This window comes from Manduca sexta, chromosome 24, assembly GCF_014839805.1.
Source record: "Manduca sexta isolate Smith_Timp_Sample1 chromosome 24, JHU_Msex_v1.0, whole genome shotgun sequence".
NCBI lineage: Eukaryota > Metazoa > Arthropoda > Insecta > Lepidoptera > Sphingidae > Manduca > Manduca sexta.
The window spans coordinates 9,642,034-9,648,033 of record NC_051138.1 but is presented as its reverse complement, the minus strand read 5'-3'; the positions used below and the strand labels follow the sequence as shown (position 1 = coordinate 9,648,033).

Here is a 6,000-nt window from a genome sequence, read left to right as displayed (position 1 = left end):
TCATAGCGTGATGATATATAGCCTATAGCACTACACTAATAAAGAGCTATCCAACACAAAAAGAATTTTTCAGTTCGAACCGGTAGTTCCTGAGATTAGTCATTACTGCTCCGCTCCTATTGGTCATAGCGTGATGATATATAGCCTATAGCACTACACTAATAAAGAGCTATCCAACACAAAAAGAATTTTTCAGTTTGAACCGGTAGTTCCTGAGATTAGTCATTACTGTTCCGCTCCTATTGGTCATAGCGTGATGATATATAGCCTATAGCACTCCACGAACAAAGGGCTATCCAACACAAAAGATTTTTCAGTTTGGACCGGTAGTTCCTGAGATTAGCCATTACTGCCCCGCTCCTATTGGGTATAGCGTGATGATATATAGCCTATAGCACTCCACGAACAAAGGGCTATCCAACACAAAAATAATTTTTCAGTTTGGACCGGTAGTTCCTGAGATTAGCCATTACTGCCCCGCTCCTATTGGGTATAGCGTGATGATATATAGCCTATAGCACTCCACGAACAAAGGGCTATCCAACGCAAAAAGAATTTTTCAATTTGGACTGGTAGTTCCTGAGATTAGCGCGTTCAAACAAACAAACAAACAAACAAACAAACAAACAAACTCTTCAGCTTTATATAATAGTATAGAAGTATAGATAGTATAGAAGTATAGATTATAATTAATTATTATTTTAACATTGAGGTTAGGATGCCGGTGAATTTGGATTCATTTAATAAATGTACTTTAATCAAGTTTATATTATAATTGTCTACACCAAATTTGTATACAAAAATAAATTAAATTCAAATGATAAGTATGTTTTACTAAGGATGATAATGCGTTTTTATACTTTTAAATTGTCACTATTGGCTGTGGTGTTTACATTAAGTGTTTAATTGACTGAAATCCGGTTAGCCTGTGTTTTCTTTTTATAAATATTAATTAAATTATTATATTGGTATAATTTATATTTGAGAATTTATTCTCTAATTGGGTATACGTGCATGGTTGGCAATGACCTTAGTGTTGTGAAGCGGTACGCACTTGTGGACGGTAGGCGGCAAGGCTGTTTTCAGTAGAGGTTCAGCCGCGCGTCTATTCCGTCGCCTTCGACTCGTCATTGTATCTCCCGTGCGGCGATAACACATTTTACACTTCTAAATACGTTATTATTACTCGCGTGTGTCTCTGTGGTGTGATTAATGAAGTTTATAAGTTATTGTTATTTTTTGGATTATTTACGATTAATTTCTACACTGTTTTGTACCGGTAAGTCGGAGAATTTTATTTTTATAATGTTATTCGTTCGTAATTGAATTTGGTTCAAAACCTTTACGATGTATTTTATATCGTACACATTAAATAAAATTACAATGATAAAGATGTATCTATGGAGATTGATTGGAATTTTTATTTCATTTGTCGTTGGCATAAAATGTAGTGGTTAATAATTGTTTCCCAGGACGATTATTGTACTCGTAAGAAATAAAAAAGTTTAGCAAATGATGCACTCTTTCGTTTATTTAACGGGCACAATGTTATTTAATTTGTGTATTTTGAGGAATCTATAGAGATATATATTTGGAAGAAACTAAACTTTCGACCTGTGACCTCCAAAATGTTAACTATTTTGTTCCGGTAATGGTTTTTGAAAGGGGCAAAGCCGCAAGCTAAACCTATGTTGTTATAATTCAACAATTAGGAACGCGAATGTGGTGAATTTCTCGATTATTTTACGAAATAAAACACGGCCAAGTAATGGATGCGTTCTTATCAAAAAAGCACACATTTAAATACCAATTACGGGAAAATACTAATAAGACATATTTCGGGTTAATTTCTTAGTATTAGTCTGGAATCCAGATTCTGAGCCCGATGTGGTGATAGGTTAAGTCCCTATCAAATCATGGGACGGAACATATATTTGGTGAAAAATGGGTGTTCTAGTTGCATCCCTGTCTACCCCTTTAGGGATTGTGCATGTAGGATTGATAAAGGCTCGATGTGTGTGTGTGTGTGTGTGTGTGTGTGTGTGTAAAAAAAGTAAAAAGAGCTGCGTCCGGCAGATAGAATATTTAGAAATATTCTGATAGTTTATAAATATCTTAGTTAATTGTATGTTTTATGATTATTTTATTTACTACCTACTCAGTTTTCTGACCATTCTTCGTTAAATGGACTTGACTCTAAAAATAATATGTATGTAATTTAAATAGTGAGTTAACTACATATGCGAAGTGCCAAATACTATATTATTTAACTTTATAAATGCAATTTTTTAATTGCCTATTACTATCATAAAGCAGTTTATGGTTAAATTTTTAATTATATTTGAAGCTAATCTCGTTAATTTCAAACCTTTAAGTACTCTCTCATAGAGTCCCTAAGTGTTTGGATGGTTGGCAACGATTTTCTTCGATGGTTCTAATCGCACTTTCATCTTATATGCAAATAGTTCCTCAGCGAATAATTCTAGCGTCCGGGGTATAATAATTTTAATACCAGTCGCCGCACGGTAACTGAATTTCTAAGTGCTTTTATTTTCATCCTTGGCAGCCCTTTGCGACAAACTTGTCCGATTTCTGCGGGGAATGTAAACATCTAAAATATAATGGATAATATTGTCAATTTAGATTATAAGGTTGTAATGAATATAATAATTACAATCTTATTATCTAAATTGAAAATCCGTTTTGTAGTTTTCATCTATTACATTTCTTTTTTTAAATATTGCTTTTTTTAATTTTAGGAACTAGCTTTTGCTCGTAGCTTTGAAGGAGTTTTCCGGGATGAAAGTCTTGCTATATATTTTCCCGGGACACAATATAATCATTCTGAGAAAATAGTTAACATAAAGACAGACATAAAAGGGGACTTTGATTTGTAATATAGATAGATTGGTGTAAACTGGTGGTAGGTTTCTCATATGTAAAATAAATCGCCTGAGCAAGTACTACCGCAATGTCTTTTTCTGCCGCCACGCAGCAGGGTATACGCAATATTGTGTTCCGGTTTGAAGAACGTTGTAGTCAGTGTCACTACTGAACATAATAAGATTTAACATCTCATGTCTTAGCATGACGAGCGCAGAGAAATCCCAAACAATACTTTGTAATTCAAGGTGTTGGATGGTGTTTGTACTGTTTATGGCTGGTCGTAGCCGAACAGTAAGCTTGTCTTGTCATTCAAAGTAATAAAAAAAACTTATTCCTACCACCTGCCCTTATCTGGCTATAATGTGAGATTGACATACCGGTGACTTGTGCCGCCGGCTCACAATACATTATTACATGCATGTTGCAAAAAGGATTCTAAATTTTTTACAACCGGCCGTTCACTTGACGTCATCCTTTCATACCGTGCGGTTTTCATATTAAAATAGGAGTACTTAATAGAAGTTGCACCTGATTGTCTCGCTTTGATCGTGATAAAAACTATGTACAAAGTTAGATTGACTTCGGCATCGGAGATTGAATCTTTTTCAATATGTTAAGTATCGAACAAATAGTTATTATGAAAATCATTCAACTAATAAATTACCAATTCGTACTAATTTGTTTCGGGTTAGATATCCATATTGAAATTGTTTGCGTCTATTTTCATATGAATATTATTTTACAAATTTTGGATATTATTATAATGGATTTGCTGTCTTTATTCGAAAGGCTTACAATGTTACTGTATTATAATTATCATTAATTTACTTACACCGTCGGTGAAAATAAGAACTGCACTACCTATATATACCTTTTTTTCGTGGTAATTTACGTTTCCGTTCAACGGTTCTTTGTGTATTTTTAATCATTCAATGCCTTCCTTGAAAATCATATTTTATAGGAATTAAGCTTTTCAAAACATTCTATACTAAATATAGATTTCACAAACCGGTAATCGTATTCTTGTTGCATATCTGAATGTGTGTTCGCTGCCTCCGAAACGTGACTTGTTAGGACGACGTATTATGGCAGGTTTTGCATCACGTGTAGTTATAATGTCGGTAGGAGTGTAGCGGCAGTGTACCCAGTATAATAATAACAATATTGTATAATCTATCGTCCCACTGCTAGCCACGGGTCTCGTCTACTACTGAGAGCGATTAGGTCTTAGTCCACCACGCTGGCCTAGTGCGGATTGGTAGGCTTCACATACTCTTAAAATTCCTATATAGAACTTCTCAGGTATTCAGGTTTCCTTATGATGTCTTTCTTTACCGTAAAAGCAAGCGATTTTACGAAGAATAGACACATAATATGGGACTTGACCTGCGGACATTCATCTTGGTAGACCGTACCACACGCAACTAGACTATCGCAGCTATTATCCGTATCATATTCTATACAGGTTATTTCAACCACAATGACGCGCCCTACCACTTTTTGATTGGGATTATTGCAGGGTGTTTCGATGTAAGTAAATTCTCCAACCTGCAGCCTCGGCGCTATCCATTGTAGTGTGCATGTGCACTCGTGCTGTTCTCGAACACCGTAAGCGATTATGGAAAGTAATGGGGCGTGTCTTCGTGGATGAATTAAGCTACAAAATGTATTAATAAGTCAAATAACTAAAATCGGGATTTTTGGCGAAAATATTTTTTATTTACGGATGATTTTTAGCACAACGTCATCAGAGGCAAAGATGTCGATAGAATATAATACGTCAATATAAAGATAAGTATGTAGTTTTATTTAAATGACCCTTTATAAGTATTATATGGTACTCTCTCACCAGTAAATTAGTTTTTGAGGTTAGGTAGGGGAGATGAAAATATTTAAACTAGTTATTTTATTATACAATGATACACTATCAAGTTAATAATATCATTTAAACTTAATAAATCCAGTTAATTATACTCCATTATACACATAAATATAAAAAAAATAAAAATTATGCTAGGTACATAATATTACACATAAATACAAAATGGATACAATTGGCGATGTACCTAATCATGTGTTCAATTAATATCTTATAAGAAATTTAAGACAAAAAGTAATCAGAATATGCCGTCAGAGTAGGTAGATAAATTGTCATTCTCTACATAGAAGTGTTCTCGGAAAAGATTCTATACGCGTTTCTTCTTCCTCTGACTTATAGGATAACTCGGCCTCACCGAAGTCAGTGCACAAAGTTGGCATAAATTTATTACGTAACCAATCCAGATTGTGTAAACCCGTGAAACATTAAAAAGCATACTTAGGTACTTTTCACCAGTTGGGTGCGGTTGCTGAAACCTTTTCAGTCTACGTTAGGTACTTATCTAGTGGGACAATCTATTTATCTATATCATCTATGTTTTAAGTTTCTTATGAAACTATGAGCCGGGAATGTCAAATATCCTTACTCTTGTTATAGGGTATAATTAATATATAACACGTATATTATCATCACCTTACATCATCAATGTTATATAATAATTTCTTAAATAAAACAAATAATAATATGTGGACCACCTCGAAACACTTGTCACCAGTATATCGAAACATCTTACTTGCAACTATGTTGGTGGTTTCTGACTGTATTAAATAACAAGTATGTAAATGATAAAATTATAATGTACTATAGTACATATTTTATAATCGGTTATTTGAATGCTTCGGTGGCGACGCTATACAATGTGTGCGGTACGACTACCGCTTTGAGGTTTTGGGTCTGAATCTCGGGTCGGGCAGTCATAATAGGTTTTTTATTTAACATCAAGCCAGAGTTCAAGAAAAAGTAGAGGCACTAGTTGTGCCTCTGCCCACCCCTTCGCGAATAAAGAGCGGTGTATGTGTGTTATATACCTATTACCTACCTGTAAGTAATAGAAAAACTACGTACCACGGAAGTTAATAGATAATGTTTGCAATTCTTTTCAATTTTTGCTCTTCACGTGTAACAAGGCACATAAATCAGATAGATAAGTGCAACTTACTGTAATCGTCTATTGAAAGTATTTATTTGAATCGTTAAATGTATATGGTCGATTGTTTGAAGCGTTTTATTGCGTT

The 6,000-nt window shown here is 34.2% G+C and overlaps 1 protein-coding gene across 1 annotated transcript in view; it reads left to right on the top strand.

The window, feature by feature from the left end:
- Positions 1 to 1,098: 1,098 nt before the first annotated feature.
- The window catches only part of LOC115445423 (pyrokinin-1 receptor), a 48,303-nt gene continuing 43,401 nt past the window's right edge, over positions 1,099 to 6,000 (top strand). The window contains exon 1 of the mRNA XM_030171684.2: positions 1,099 to 1,279. The gene's annotated coding sequence lies outside the window, so the exon portion shown is untranslated. The remainder of the gene's footprint in view (positions 1,280 to 6,000) is intronic.